The 15,800-nt window shown below is 40.5% G+C and overlaps 1 long non-coding RNA gene across 1 annotated transcript; it reads left to right on the top strand.

The window, feature by feature from the left end:
• Nucleotides 1-8,405: 8,405 nt before the first annotated feature.
• Nucleotides 8,406-15,273, top strand: LOC106025066 (uncharacterized). The gene is made up of 4 exons (XR_001198655.2): nt 8,406-8,884; nt 10,135-10,320; nt 12,158-12,236; nt 15,062-15,273. It is a non-coding gene; the product is annotated as an uncharacterized LOC106025066 (long non-coding RNA).
• Nucleotides 15,274-15,800: the final 527 nt, after the last annotated feature.

Raw genomic sequence — 15,800 nt, forward strand, 5'->3', positions numbered from 1 at the left:
GGCCAATTCTTTGGAAGCCAGTTGTTTGGAGTAATATTTGAAGCCTCTCTGAGTGAAATAATTAGTCATTTCTGAAGAAGAAACAGCAGGGGATTATGGGACAGCAGTGCAGTCAGGTCATTCACTGCCCTGGAACAGCTTTTCCATCCCAGACCAACAACTATCTAGTCAGTGTCTGTAGAGAAACCTGAACTCTGGGGTCAGCTGGTCCTGGCCTTAGCCTCTTCCCTTCCACTCATGAGATTCAAGCAGTTTCTTCATTTCTATGATACTCTTTCCTCTTTTGTAAAATGATCATAACAGTAGTGCATGCCTTATGGAGACATTAAAATACTCAATAAACATGTGCTTATAAGCTGTAGAGTACGTACAGTAAGTGTACTTTGTATTCCATGGTGAGGGCAAAGGATAAGAAGGATAGGGCTGCTCGTGCCTGTTTACCCTACTTTGTTACATAAGGACTTTAATGCAGTTTGTATTCATGCTTCTAATATGTCAAAGTGAGATCAGTTCAAAAAAGAAAATGAGGCAAGAGAAAGTTTGAGACAGTAAAACACACTAGAAAACGAGACTGATTTACAGAACACAAATTTCTGTGGCTACATCACAAGTGTATGGTTAGGTTTAGCAATTGAAAGATAACCTGTCCCTGCAGAGAAATCCAGCTCTTCCTGATGGAAAAACCAAAGCCAAATTTCTTTTCTTCTTATGGGAGATGAGACTTAGAGACAAAGGACTTAATTTCCCTTCCTTCTTTAGCATTTATTTCACTGTATGAACTTGAAGAAACCCATGCCACCACTCTGAGGCCCCCAGTGCTTATCTGTACATACAGAAGATTAGACAAGATGAACCCCAAGCTTTTCCTAGCCCCCACATTCATAACTGGATTCTTTTCTGCAAAGTAACTACAGTTTTGTCCTCTAAGTATTTGTAATTCACACGGCATTCTTATTGAAATTGTTCAGTAGGATCTAACAAAACTAGTTTTTCATTTGGAAATGTAGGTTTATTTCTCTGAGTCCTGTCAGGTAATAACTGCTCCTTAAGCAAATCTTAAATGGAGCCATTAAGAGCAATTAATGCTAATTTGGGCCGATCAGGGTTTATTCAGATACAGGTATTTTCTTCTCTGCATTGTCTTTTTGATACTCAATTCTTAATTCTGTTGACTTTTCATTATACACTTGATATGCAGTTCTTCCTCAGTTTCCTTTGTTCTCATTGAGACAGTGTAAGGTCCGGTGTAACGCTACACATACTAATCAGCTGATAAAGAGGCTCACACACACTTGGCAAGAGAATTGGTTGATAGAACAGGACTCAGATCTGGCTCTTTGAGCATGGCTTCTTAGTTTGTATTCTAGTTCATAGGAGGAACTCAGCTTTGCATTTGGGTGAGAAAGTTGGATGGAGAAGAGGAGCACTTTCCGTGCTGTTTTTGGTATGGGGAACACCTTTCCTCTAGAGAGCACCTACTTCTACCTTTCTGTGTCCTCAAAGCCAATTCTCTCGCATAGCCCCACCTTCACTTTGCAGGAAAACCTCTGTCCTCCTTTTCTCCATTGACTTCTCCCTGCCCTTTGTTCCTCCAGACTCTCTGGCCTTATTCAATGGCTGTTCCTCAGACGCGGTGGTGAGGAGCCCACGCAAGGATACAGTCACTAAGACACCTAGATGAGGCTCCGGTTCCAGGCCATATAAGCTTATAGCTAAGAATTTAATCCTCATTGCTAACCTGAATCACTATCAGACTTGAATACTAGCCATCACCATGCAATTTTTTGCAATTTCCCTATTAAAATGTTTTATTCCTTTCTTGTGTCTCTCAGTCCTTGTACCAATAGTCCCCAAAGGGGTCCACACATTAAAATCATGTGCCAATCCTCTAAAATTGGAAAGCCCAGGATGTTGCAAACCAGCTAAATCAGAATTTCTGTGGATAGGATATGACCATCAACATTTTCTTTGTTCAAATATTTTTTATTAGTACATATTTGCAGCCCATAATGATTATGTTCCTTGTGGGAAACTGGTACATGTGCATAACACATCTCAATTAATTCCTTTTTCATTCTCTTCCCCTCCTTCCTCCTATTCTTTCCCTCCATCTTGATTCCCTTTCCACTTAAAGTTTTTCTTCCCACTTCCTATTAGCTATCTTTTATTTCACTGTTTACTTATATCTTGGGATTCAATGTTCAGGCAGGTCCTGGAACCACTAGTTTATACTACTGTTCTAAATTGATATGACTAAATCCTATATTATAATTACTAATTTACTTCTGTTTATAGACTATAAGATATTTCAGCACAGATCTTATTTTATTCAAATTTGTGTCCCTTAAAACACAAAACAAAAAGTAGTAGCACAGTAAATAATATTAAATAATCACCTTTGTTCAACTTAGATCCTATCATTAAACGAGTATGATCAAATTAATGAGTCTAAATTACAGGTTTAGTGGTACCTAATGTTTGGGTTATAGGAGACCTGAAATGAAAAAGACCAAGGAATCGGGATGGTATGAGGTAAAAATAAAACAGGTTCATAAGATTCCTAAAGCTTTTCTGAGAATGACAGATCTTTGTTTTAATTTCAAGAAAATGGATCTAGGCTACCACAGACGTTGAGTGGGTTGGAATTTGGGAGTTAATTTCTGATGATCCGGAATGAAAAATTCTAGAATGGCAACCAAATTTTTAAGAAGCCTCATGATCCTGTTCTCAACAGAAGTTTAAGAAAGACCTGAAAGACTATGCACTGCTTTTAGTTCTTAACTGAAGAGTTTGGGTAAAACTTCTACTGGGAACTACAAAGAGAATGTTATGTTTTTCAAGTTGGCAATGTGGTTAGTTCCTGATTCTTTCTTGGGATTACAAAACAATCCATTGTATTGAGTCCAAGCTATAAATTCTGGCTTTCAGATTGCTCAGAAGACAGTTCGAGAAAGCAGAAGGCAGATTGTCCAATCTGGCTGCTCCAAGTGCCAGGAGTTATTAATTATGTCTCTTCTAATAACAAGAGCTGGGAAGCAGCAAACTCAAAACATGTGGGGAAAACAAAACAAAATAAGTGGTGGTTTGCCTTAATGAGAGGAAGTAAGAGGCAGCAGCTACAGCACCAGACGCAGTAAGCTGAGTACAGATCCTGCCAGCAACAGATTTTAGCATCAACTGGGCATGATGATCATTGTGACTACAGAAAACTCAGAATCCCAATGGACTCTTCAGCATCTACACAGTGACCAATGAGATCACCTTCTTTTCTGTCTTTTCCTGGTTGGGTGAAGGAAGTTTTGAAAGTCAAGAAGGACTAGTTCAGATTTCTCATCGTCACATGGCTCATCGTTTAGAAAGGTTGGATGCTACATTGTAAAAAAAATACAAAGTCCTGTCCTTTTCCTACACATGAGTACACTAAATTCTAGAGAAGTTAAGTGATGTAATCCAGGTCACCAAACAACAGCAGAGTAAGTCCTGAATTTTCTCCATTCATTTCCTTCTAGCTAATCTTAAGCTTCCTTTCTTCCTATCTAGGAAACTGGTTTTCCTTAGGCTTCCACCAGTTCACTGACTACTAGATATCTTGGCAGAAATCTAGGAAGTCTTGGTTTTCATTTTAGCCACAACCCTGGATTAGCTGTAGTGATTGTCATCACCTACAAATCTTAGAATTTTTTCCTTGCTTAGGACTCAAAAATTCACTCTGCTCTGCTAGACATTTCTGTCATATGGAATATGGTGGCTTCTACTTAGGAAGATAGTCATCACTTTACCAGTGAAGAATAGGTAGAGTTGATTAATGAAATGAGACCACCAGATTTGCCTGAAGGACTCATCCCCTGACCTATGAAATAGCCTATTTCTTAGAAAATTTCTCAAACCAAAACCTTAGAAGTTTGTACTCATCTCTGACTCATTGGACCCTGAGCCTATGGACAACAGGGACTAGACTTATTTGATATCACTTGAATGCATTTGATTATCAACTGAATGACACTCAGCAGATTTTAATAACTGAATAAGCCTGATTCAAGGAGAAGACACGAAATAGAACTCAGGGGCTTGGAATTTAGCTCAGTGGCATAAGCCTCTGCCTGGCAAGTGCAAGGTCATTAGCTCGATTCCTGGTACAAAAAATAAAAGTAGAACCAGGACTTTGATGACATGAAAACATGAATAGGATAAAGGATGGTTTAAAAAAAATCCAACGTGGGGAAGAAAATATTCACCAGGGTATGATCGTAATCTTTCAGTAGCTGAACAGTATCTGGGATAATGAACCAAGAAGAGGAAAGAACTCTACAGAAGGAAACTTCAGATGAACCTAACAGCTTTGGAAAGGGAAGTGAATGCCCATCACTGGTAAGGACCCTTTTGGTGGACGTATTGGTAAGAAAACAGTATCCACAAGGAAGAAAACTCGGCTTGTGACTTTTAAGTCTAAGGAAATTTGGTCATCTTGGAATGGAGGATTGATGGCACCTTTTTGAGAGTAGGCATTGGAGGTAAGGAGTAAATATTTGCACAAAGCTGAACTGGAGACAATGAAATGAGCTCAAGGGCAGGACACGTACATTTGTCCCTCTTAAGCCCCTCTTCATGTAATAACAATCCTGATTATTGGGTGCTTCTATTTGCCAAACCCTGCATTATAACTTCAGCCTGACTAATGATAATCCCAAAACAACAACAGTCAGGCAGCCCTGGTTCGCACAAGTTTAACTTGAAAAAAATAAAGGAAATTGATTTTTAAAAAGATGCTGGCAAGGTTTCTGTGAAACTGGCATACTTGTGCATGGAACACAAATTGAAACAATCCTTTTGGAGAGCCATTTGGCAATACTTTTCAAAAGCCATAAAATTCATCTAGTAATCCCATTCTTTAGGATTTACCCTAAGGAAAATAACTCTTTTTTAAAAAAAACTCTGTATGTTCAAAGCTCTTTAAAAGAGCAACACCTGGAAAGAAGCCAAATTCCCAACAATTTGGGGATGGTTAAATATTTTATGACATATAAACTCCATGGAAAATTATGTAGCCTTTAAAATGATAAATGGGAAGACTTTGTGTCAACATGAAAGGCGAATAACAAATAATGCTCCAGGATAAGAGTAGAATGCAATGCTACATATCTGCTCTGATTAGAAGTCAGTAAAAATAGTTGTGTCTAGAAATTGAAACAGAAAACAAAGAAACAAAAAAAATATTATTCTATGAAAACTAGTGGATAATTTAAAAAACTAAAAACAGAGAAGAGTTCTTATCCTAGCTCTATAAAATAGAGACCCATAGCATTTAAGTTAGAAGGCATCTTCTAGATCCCTGCATCCCTCTTATTTTAGAGCTCTGCAAACTGAAGCCTCTAGAAAAGTATTGTATCTGTCCCACCAATGGGCAGTGGCAGAGGTGAGACCAGAACACAGAAGCATAAAGTGGAGCATGTCTGGAAGTTTCCATGCCACAGACTGATAATGTGTGGAAACATAGAGGAGAAGGCAAGAGGGTAAACAGGGTACCGCATGAATATTTTTGGATGTGGAGAGCAAATCTGATCAGTGAGGAGCATAAACTCATCCTCCCTTCACAGTAGATCAGCTGCCAGCCACCCATAAGCGCACAGTAAGTCTGGAAAGAAAGCATCTGTTTTCTGCCTTTAAAGGTCATCTTCTCCCTGTGCTCATTACAGCTTCTCCAGGTCAAACCCTCGGCCATCACTTGTTGTAGGAACTTGCTATGTCGCATACACTGTGCTCAGCCTCCAAATACGATGATTAGTAAGACACAGATCCCTTCCTCTAAAGGCGCTCTAGCTTTATCACTGGAGACAGACAATGAGCATGCAAACAAAATGATTTAATATGCAAATGAGAGCTGTCTGAAAGCAAACAAACAAAGCCTAACAGGGTTTTGGGATGAAGACTGCCTGAGTACAGGGTAGGGAGCATGGAGAAAAGACAATTGTAAGCAAAAAGGTGATAGGATCTGATTTGTACATGAAAGCTCACTCTGACTGCCTTTATTTCTAGGACAATCGCAACAGCATCTCCTCTTCCCACTCCAGCAGTCTCTGGCTCCTGTCACTGTGGGCAAAGAGGTTTTAACACTAGCTAGGTGTAATGTGCCACTGTCTCCTCTGAAAACATGCAAAAGCTCCTTGCCAGCACCAAGCCCAAGCACACACTGCCAGCACAGTGGTGGAGATGCCACAGTTGGCTTCCATATCACCTCCACCCATCGGAGTCCGCGTTCTCCACCTCATACGGCAGCCGTCTTGTCTTCAGCAGTACCGCCCGGCTGCTCGCTGCTGTCCCAGAGTGCTTCACACTTTCCCAAGCCTGCACAGTCACCCTTCTCTGTGATCTCTGTCCTCTCTCTTTCTTTCTAGAGCTCTCTCCTTTACTTTGATGTTTTAAGTCTTCCCTCACGCTTCCAGGCAGAGCGGATTAGTCACCGCCTTCTAGGTGCTCATAACATGCTTTGTTCATACTTGCACGATAACACATCATACTGAATCATAAGTATTTGTGTGTGTAGATGTGTGTGCATATATAATAAACTCTTGGAGAGCAGAGGTCATGTCTTATTCATTTTTTATTTAGAGCCAAGCACAGACTGGCTGTTTCATATTACCGAATATTCCATAAGTGAGTCAGTGGCTAGATCACTGATGGGGGGATGGGTAGGTAGATGAATTTATTACTAAATGAGTGAAATACAGTTTATCCCTCATTGCAAAAGACAAGGGAACTACACATGGACTGGTGACTTGTCTTTGAAAAGAAGAATCAGATAAGGTGATTTTTAAGGGTATTTTTGGCTTTGATGTCCCAGCACCTAAGGATCCATAAATCACAATAGGTTATTGCCATTGGATTCAGAAAGCCTTCTTGGCTTGGCTTCCTGAGGTAATGCAAAGGAATCCTGGGCTCATGATCAAAAGGGGGTATAGAACCCTCAACTTACAGGCCTGCTGCCCTGGGATAAATAAAACTTGAGTATGGGTTGGGTGTCCTCCTGTTCCACTTGGCAACATTCATAACACCCCAACATACCTGCTAAGAGAAAAAGTCTCCAGCAAAACAGGTTTGGAGCTGGCTCAGCCACAGCACGGCTATACATTCCTGTAACTTTCCAGTGCTGTGAGAGGGAGGCACACAGGGTCCGCTATGTACCCCGACTCCAGCACCATCTTTTCTTACCCCATTCTCCTGTGGGCGTGGTACTCAGGACAGACTTGTGAGGATTCAGGCCAGAGGTCAGGACAGGAATAATCCCTACCTCAGCTTTCAGGGAAGGAAGAAAGAGCAAAGACACAGCCTTTCCTGTCTACCAGGCTAGCAGAGGTCACCTGAAATTTTAGTTCAAGCCAGAAGGCCTGTTTTGAGACCAGTTACAACCATGCTAAGCCTGGTACTTGGTGCTAGGAAGCATACAGGGAGGAATACAATGGTTCCTATCCTCAGAGAGTCGAACTCCAGGGAAGAAGGTCAGCAAGATGCCTAAAATAATATTGACAAGTAATTCAAGACATAGGGAGAAAAGCCCTTGGATATGAAGGTTGGAAGGTCCTGATAAGGACGTAAGGAATATTTCATAAAGAAAATGTAACCAACCAATAGACACAGGATCAACCATGTCAGCTACAACAATGCTGGAGGAAGTGTACAGAGAGGTGAAAGCACAGGGCAGTGAGATGGGAAGGAGTGTGTTGGTTCACAGCAGAGAGAAGCCAAGAGGAAAAAGGAGATTTTCTTCTTCTGTGTTGGAAGATGGCACAAAACAGGAATCAGTCCCAATGAGAAACTTGCCTTATTATTTAATTTTTTTAAAAAAAGAATTCCATGCCAGTTTTTGCCAGGCTCTGCTCCTCCCTCTTTAGGGCCAATCTCCATAGTTCGGAGTACACCAGTAGACAGTGGAGGCCCAGAGTGTCTCGTAAAGAGATGAGGTGGAAAGTAAGGAGAGCCTTGCTTCCTAACCGCTTCCCTTTCTGACCTGATTAACCACTGGTGGAATAGCTGGGCAGTAACTCAAGCCTCATGGAGGGTCGGACACATAACCTCAATGATCCCTTCCTAGGAGATTCTGTGACCAAGTGTTTATTTATAATAAACACACGGCATTTGCAGAAAGCAGAAAAACATGTACATACACACACAAACAAAAACACACAGAGATATTTCTGAAAAGAAGTTTCCTGGAGCTAAAGAAATATCCAAGTCCAGATAGCAAATGCACTGTTCTGGTAACAGTTATAGAAGGGCTGGGTGCCTCAGACCCTGGGATTTCATGCAAGATTTCTATCTCTATTCTGGACAGTGGTGGAGATCCCTGCCCTTTGGTCTCTCATGTGCAAACAGCAGATTTCCAGTCCCAGGATCAAAGACAGGAGGGAAAGCTCAAAGAGTATAAAAGGAAAGGGGACCTGTCAGAATTTGAAACTGAGAACAAGAAAATACTTCTAAACCAACAGAGAAGCTCCTGCCTTTCAAAAATGTAATCAGCATTACAATCATTAGTTTCCTTCTTCCCCTTCCTTCAGAGGGAGGAGTTTACAGTAAATGAATTTGGAAGTTCAGTGAATACTGAGTTACCTTCAAAAATAACTCAAGAGGCAGAGATAGGAAGGATTCAAGCTTCAGAATATAGGTGAAGCCAAAGAAGAAGCTGGAAATCTAAACCTGTCTGGGTGACTTTTTGAAAATTTTCTCTTGCTGATGTGGGGAGTTTCATGGCTCTTTGCTACTTTGGAAAGATTTTCATGCTGAATGAATCCTGGGGACTGTGTGAGTCCTTTACCCTGTGAACTTCTCAGGGCCCGAGACAGGGCTTGCATACAGCAGAAGACTTTGATGACCTTCAATCAGGATTGATATGGTAAGTTCTTAGAGTCCCTGAGCAAAGGGCCAATTTCTCCTCCATGTCTGTTGGGCACAAACTTATGCATGTGGTAGGAATCATTCCGCAAACCAGAGACTGGTATGTACCCCCAGAAAATGCGGGTTTACTGTCATCTCGAGCTCCAACAGCCACTAGAGGAGACGCTTTTCTTCTCTGGGCCAGGGTTTTGTGAGAAATGATAAAATTAGGCACATTACTTCTGTGATCCCTGCCAGAGCTAATGCTCTGTAAATTGAATTTGTTCGAGCACCAGAATGGGTAGTTAAATACAACCGATTTTTTTTTCTTTTTTTCTTTGATGTTCTTGAGGGGAAAAAATTACTGGTACCACAGCAGCTTACTCTATAGAAGGCACCGTGCTCATAGAGCTATGTTTATTATTTAGCTTGTCAACAAACTGATGGCAAGGGTAAATGATACAACTTCCTAGCAACAGTGACTGCAATGACCTGGTTGAGGGTTAGCTACAGATTCAGCCATGTTCTCCCCACCTTCTGCATTTCTACCCTGAAAATGAAAAGTACAAAACTCTCAATGATCTTAATACGATTAGGTGCTAACAGATCCTGAAGTACCTTATGAATCACCAAAGAAAGCTTCAGTCATAGTCAGTATCAATTTAGTGTTTAGCAAAGTGTGTTGTAACTTACTGATTTGGAAACCAAGAATCAGTCAATGATATGGATGGTAACCAGATGAACCAGAATTTTCCATTCCTTAGAACAGTCCATTCCCTAGCAGTTTTGTGTAAACAAGAATTTACTTCAGCATTAGAATAATAATAGCCTACAAGGACTAGGTTCTGGGAGACTCAGCTCACCAACTGTCCAGCAATGTGTCAGCTGTGGAGATTGCTCTCCACTCCAGCTGGGCATTACAGGTACCCAATCAGACTCCATTTCAGAAATCATGGGTGGTGTTTCCATGGAGCTCTGCCCGAAAAGAGGTGATCTAAATCTTGCATGAGCAATGTACATCAACAGGGAGCTCTGCCTAGAACACTGTGACCTAAAAAATCATATTAAAGAACTCAGGATGCACAATCAGTTTCAGAGACACCCAGTGACCTTGTACGAGGCGCCTAGCATATTGGCTGGCCTGCTTGAAACCCCCCAAAAAAAGGTGCCTGCCTTGGTTACCTACCAAGACCACAGTCCAGCCCAGCCAGGAACACACACTGATTTTCACTGCCCTGTTTTTTTTTTTTTTTTTTTTTTTTTTTTAAGGAATCTGCTCTTTCTATTAATCACTTTGCTGTTTGTTGAGTTCTGGAAAGCAAGCACTGATTCACAGAAGGAAATATCACCAAGTCGCTAGACTGGAATAGTAGCTTTATTGAATCTCCATCTTAGATCCTATTTCTGTATCCTTTAAACAAAGAAGCACATGATATATCTGCTGAGAAGATAAAGGTAGGAAAGATTTGATTGGACCTTGATCCTTAATCATTCCTGCCTTGTTAGATGAAGAAAGCTACAAAATAATACATTTCCCCCTTTCTTCTAGACTGCTGGAAAGCTCAAAAAGGTCACATTAAAATCATCCTTATCCTGGGTTTTCCTTCTGTCTTCTTCTTCCATGTCAGGGTCTTAATAAATTTTTATCAGTATTTTAATGATTCTGTTATAACTATGTCTAATATTAACTTACTTTAAATCTTTTTTTGGAAGTAACATGCCAATAAATTTAAAATGTGGTTTAGTATGTTTTATGAAAGCTCTCCAGATTAGGAAATTGGGTAGATTAATGACTTTTTCATGCTGAAACGTAGAACTCCACTTCTAACGCAAGTGAATGATTAACACTTAAGAGTTTATATGTGAGACGGTAGAGCATTTGACATGTGTTGGGCCTTGGTTCAATCTCTAGCACTGCAGAAAGAAAAACAGAAGTTAGGTGTGATTTAAGTCATGATAAAGCTTTGCATAGCCCTTACCATTATACCACATAGGTGATCTCATGTTTTGTGTTCACATTTTACAGGTGTGGCTTGCCAGAGGTCACAGAGCTACTAAACTCAGATATGCCAGCCCCAAACCAGGTGTTTGCTGGCTCGCTCTCCCCTTTGCACATCACCACCTTGTCTCTCATTGCTTTTTGATTTAAATCAGAATCTTCTCATCATCCATAGGCCAACTTCTTTTCCTTTTTTTCCCGCTCAAACTTTCTTTCAAATTTCTTTCACGCACTGAGGCTGTTTGGGGGTGATTTCCCTTGCTGAGATTGATGGTCTGCAGAAGACCTGGATACCTCTTACCTGAGCTCTAAAGGCTCAGAGTTGACATGGTCACTTCCAGATCTGAACTTCCTGGCTTCGTGGGTTTCATGCTTCAGTTTATTGGATATACTTTAGTCTCCAACTTGCTTTTTCCTTCCTTCGACTGACCCAGTCTTACAGGGGCAACAGGCTGTTGGGAGAGTGAAGGAGAAAAATGACCTATTGCTTCCAAAGGCTTGTTGGCGAGGAAACATCTCTTTTCCACCTCGGGGTCATACTCCATCAAATGGGGCAGATGACCAATTTCCTTTTATGTGACTCTGAAAAAGAAAGTTTTGGGAAGTATTTTTTGCCATTTTAGGACGCTCATGTCTTGCCAACTGCAAGTTGAAATGCTTTAGAGATTCCTAGTCTGGAAAGTCCATTGTCCATAGAACCTTCTAGAAAGCCAAACATCCTAAAAAAGAGGTGCATCAGTGGTGTCTGTCTGACCCTCCTTCTCCAGGGTAGGCCAGACCCCATTCTGGTTTCCCATTAGGCCCAGAACCTGCACACAGTATGGGGGCTGGTGAGGCTAAACTCAAAGGGTCAGAAATGAGTCACTTTCCACGCTCAGCGTCAGGCGTGTGGCTTCCTGAAGCACAGACAAGGAAGTGCTGAATTTCAAAGAGCAAGTTTTTTTTCTTTGCATACCATTTCCGGAACTGAAACCACCAATTCATTTCACTTAAGGTCTCACACTACACTCAGATCATCAATAACATTCCAGAGATAAGATACCAAGGCTTTAACAACCCACCCATTCCATCTGCTCTCTCTCTCTCTCTCTCTCTCTCTCATTCTTTTCTCCTCCAGTGATTATACTGGAGTTTTCTTTTTCAAATTCTTTCTTTTTTGGTTCTGATAACAAAATTTGGAAGCCTTTGGTTTTTTTCCTTATTTATTTCATCAATATTTATGAATACGAGGAGTTAAACATCTAAATATCTGCTGAGTGCATGACTAAACTTGTAACTTTCTCCTTTTCTTAGCTGTGTGCGAGTGTAGAACCAGAAATTCAGCGTCCCGATCCAGGGAGCACATGGGTCTGCTGAGAGCATCCACACTGAGGTAACCCAACACCTCACTAGCTTGTGAAAGTGGTTAAGAGATAGGGTCTGTGGACAGATTCATGCAAAGTACCCTCATGGACAGAGAAGCAACGGAACGTACACACGTCCTCCTGGTGCCGTCTGTAGCATCAACACACTAGGAGGAAGAATCCCTACCACTTATATAGCACAGTAAAATTTATAAACCACTTTCACATCCTTTCTCTCTCTTGCTTCTTACCAGAACTTGTGAGATCAATCACACAAGCATTATCTTCCCCATTTTAGAGATGAGGAGACCCAATGCTAATAAAAGTAGAAAGATGGTGACAGTGAAAAAACCAGAGATCTCAACAGACCCCAGTTCTGTTGAGTCCAAGTACAGGGTTTTTGTAACTACCATCTAACTTTATATATAATGTAACATTACATCAAAATCTGTGACCTGATGTTATAAAGTCAATTGTTGACAGATTCTTACAGATCAGAATTAATGGCTGTTGGTTATTACCTTGGCATAACCCTTCCAGGCCTCTGCTCTCTTTATTAAAAAAAAAAAAAAATGGAGGAATGGCATTAAATTCAGTGCTGTTTTCTGTTCTAAAGTCTGAGCATCTGTATGTGTGTCAATGATTACTGAATCCATGGGATTTACCCCAAAATTTTTACCCAAAGTGCTCACCTTGGATCATTACTTTGCAAGATGGAAATTATGGTCAGTAAAAATGATCACCCTGCTATTATAGTCACATAATTTTGCAAAAAGCATGTTTATTCCAAACAAAACAGGCTGCTTTGCTTCAGCCCGTCTCAGAGCCATCATATAGAACTTTTCTAAAGGAGCTTATGGAGTGCATCCTCTTCCACCTTTGCCCTGGACTTTGAATCTCCTGGGATAAGCATTCCATGGCACCCATTTTCATTCACAGTGAAGAGCTCCCTAATGATCCCATTGGTCTTTCAAAGCAGCAATTCAAATTCCAAGACACATTCTTACAATCACATCAGCAGCACAAATCCCTACTCCTGACCCCTTGCCAGTGCTGCTGTATGTGGCACATCAGGCCTTGAGTTCCCCCAAGGCCAGTGCCACACTGAACAATTCCATCTGCATAATCTGGATCACATCCCCACAGCTACGGAAGCTTTCGTGCTTAAAGAATACTCACCATCCATCAGAAAGCAAGGACTTCCACAATAATGACTAAATACAAGATCAGAGGCAGTGCCTTTTATTGCATTGAAAATCTACTTCCCCTTTATTTCCATGAGTGTAGAGTCCCAGTATTTTCCCAGTACAGGCAGGTGGGCTTGTGAGGCCTCCCAAGGACTTTGTATTCCGTCTATTTTCATCCTGTCTCCTGTGACTCTTGTAACACCCTTCTTTTTTATAAAAAGGAATTTGAGATTTGGGAGATGTGGCAGGCCCAAGGAGACATTTTCCCAGTCCACAGAACCTTTTGGTGTGGATCTTTCCTTTACATCCCTTCCCTAGTCTCTGTGGAAGGCTTTTGCAATGGGGTACTCACGAGGCCAAGGCAGTCTGGACCCATGTTTTATTAGCTTAGATTATTTGAAAAATTTTACCATACTCTGCCTTATTGGAATTTCCTCATGGATCCAAACAAATTTGTTCCTGATTCCACAAGCATGAAATGCATCTTCTTCAATCCTACAAATGACTATACTTGTTTTAAATTTATATCTTGAAAGGCCCCTGAGCCACATTACCTCCATTCTTGAGTCTAATGTACCTTCTTACTGAATTCAGCCACATTTTCCAGTGTTAGCCAATCTAGAGTGTAGTGCTTGATCAGGGATACTCTGCTTAAAGTTAACTTCCTGTCCTGGTTAGGTCACCAAATGCCACTGGAAAAACTTGGTGTTTTTCCACGTGACTTCAGCCACAACTTTTGTTTGGTTGTAGATTCCTAGCTGTATGATAGACTGAGACAAGTTATCTTTAGTTCTAGAATAACAAGAAACTTCCTAGTATTGAATTATGCAAAGGAAATTTCATCATAAGGGAAGGCATCTAGGCAAACTGACATTTAAAATGGCTTTGGGAATTTTGTAATTCTGTTTTATTTGCTAGAAGAAAATGATTCTCATTTTCCCTTGACTTGAGTAGATGTTCTACCATCTTTATCGAGCACCTAGTGTTTTAAGATTTTACAAGAATATTTCACTTTGATTCTTACTTATCCCCGTAACAGTCCTGGCAGGTCAGATACTATTGTGTCATGTCACTGTACTTTGATTGTTTTATGAGCACACTGATGTCAAGGCCATAACATGGGTTAGAGTTTTAATTTTTGTCCTAGTATTGTAATCCTGGACTCTGTATGAATTAAATATTCTGGGTTCTAACCCTTATGGGACCTTTGTTAAACAAATCTCTTTCTTTCTTTGGCCTTCAGTGGTTCCAGCTGTGTAATAAAATAGGTAAATGGGGGTGAACTAGATAATCCCTGAAAATCCCAATCTTGGCCAACTCCTGATAATTCCTGTCCTTATTCACCAATGAACAAAGAGGCCAAAACACAAGGAAATCCAGGGAGGAAAATCCTTCCTTACTACTTGCCACACTTCCTTGGACAACATGCCCCAAATCATTCATTACAACAGAACACAGTGACAATTATTTTTTAATGTAGAAACTGTGCTTGGTTTAAGAAAAGAAATTTTTGAGAGAAAGTTTAAGTCTTGAAACTGCTAATGCCTTCCTGTCATGGTATGTGGGACACCATGGGGGTGGGGAACAATAAGCCAGACAGTTCATCTTAGGGGTAACCTCTTTGGTTTATGTAAAATATCTGACTCAAAGCAAATTCACTCTTGTAGGCTGCCATGCCTGAAAGAAGACGCAGCCTTGCTTAAAAGAGATTGAATCTTTCATACCCTTAATCAGCTACATCTCTGTGTTCTGTGTTGTGATGTCTAATTTCCAGAGGAACGATCATTCTCAAACCACATAAATGATGATGCTTTTGGAAAAAAAAAAGCAATAAAAATGAAAATCCCATCTCTTTTAAAAGTAAAGATTTCGAAATGAACTTGCTTATTGTTTGTATTTTACACCCACATTCTTGATGCCTATTATCTCTGAAATCATTTCAGTTTCCAAAAATCATTTGAAACACTCCCACACCTGGGGCTTTTGATAAACAGTCCAGGTTCTACAGACAGAAATGAATGTGTGTGTGTGTGTGTGTGTGTGTGTGTGTGTGTGTGTGTGTGTGTGACTGTGTGTGAGAGACATAGAAAGATACATTGTGGGGAGTGAGGGAAAGAATGAAAAGCACATTTGTGGTCTCTACAGTATAAGCCCCAGCAAAGAATACAAAGGAATTCCACAAGCATGACTCCTCTTCCATGGTTTTCTCTTTTGAGATTACATGAAACTTTTTGGTAATTTCACGCAGATGCTAAGAATAAAAATAATGATTGATGTTTTTGAGCCTTAACAATGTCCCAGGTACTTTTCTAAGAGCTTTTTATACATACGAATCCATGTATTACTCACAAAAAAGTCTATGAGGTTGACACTACCATCCCATTTTACAGATGAAAAACTGAATCA

The sequence above is a fragment of the Cavia porcellus genome, unplaced genomic scaffold, assembly GCF_034190915.1.
Source record: "Cavia porcellus strain 051 isolate PalLab524CR breed Dunkin Hartley unplaced genomic scaffold, mCavPor4.1 scaffold_14, whole genome shotgun sequence".
Lineage (NCBI taxonomy): Eukaryota > Metazoa > Chordata > Mammalia > Rodentia > Caviidae > Cavia > Cavia porcellus.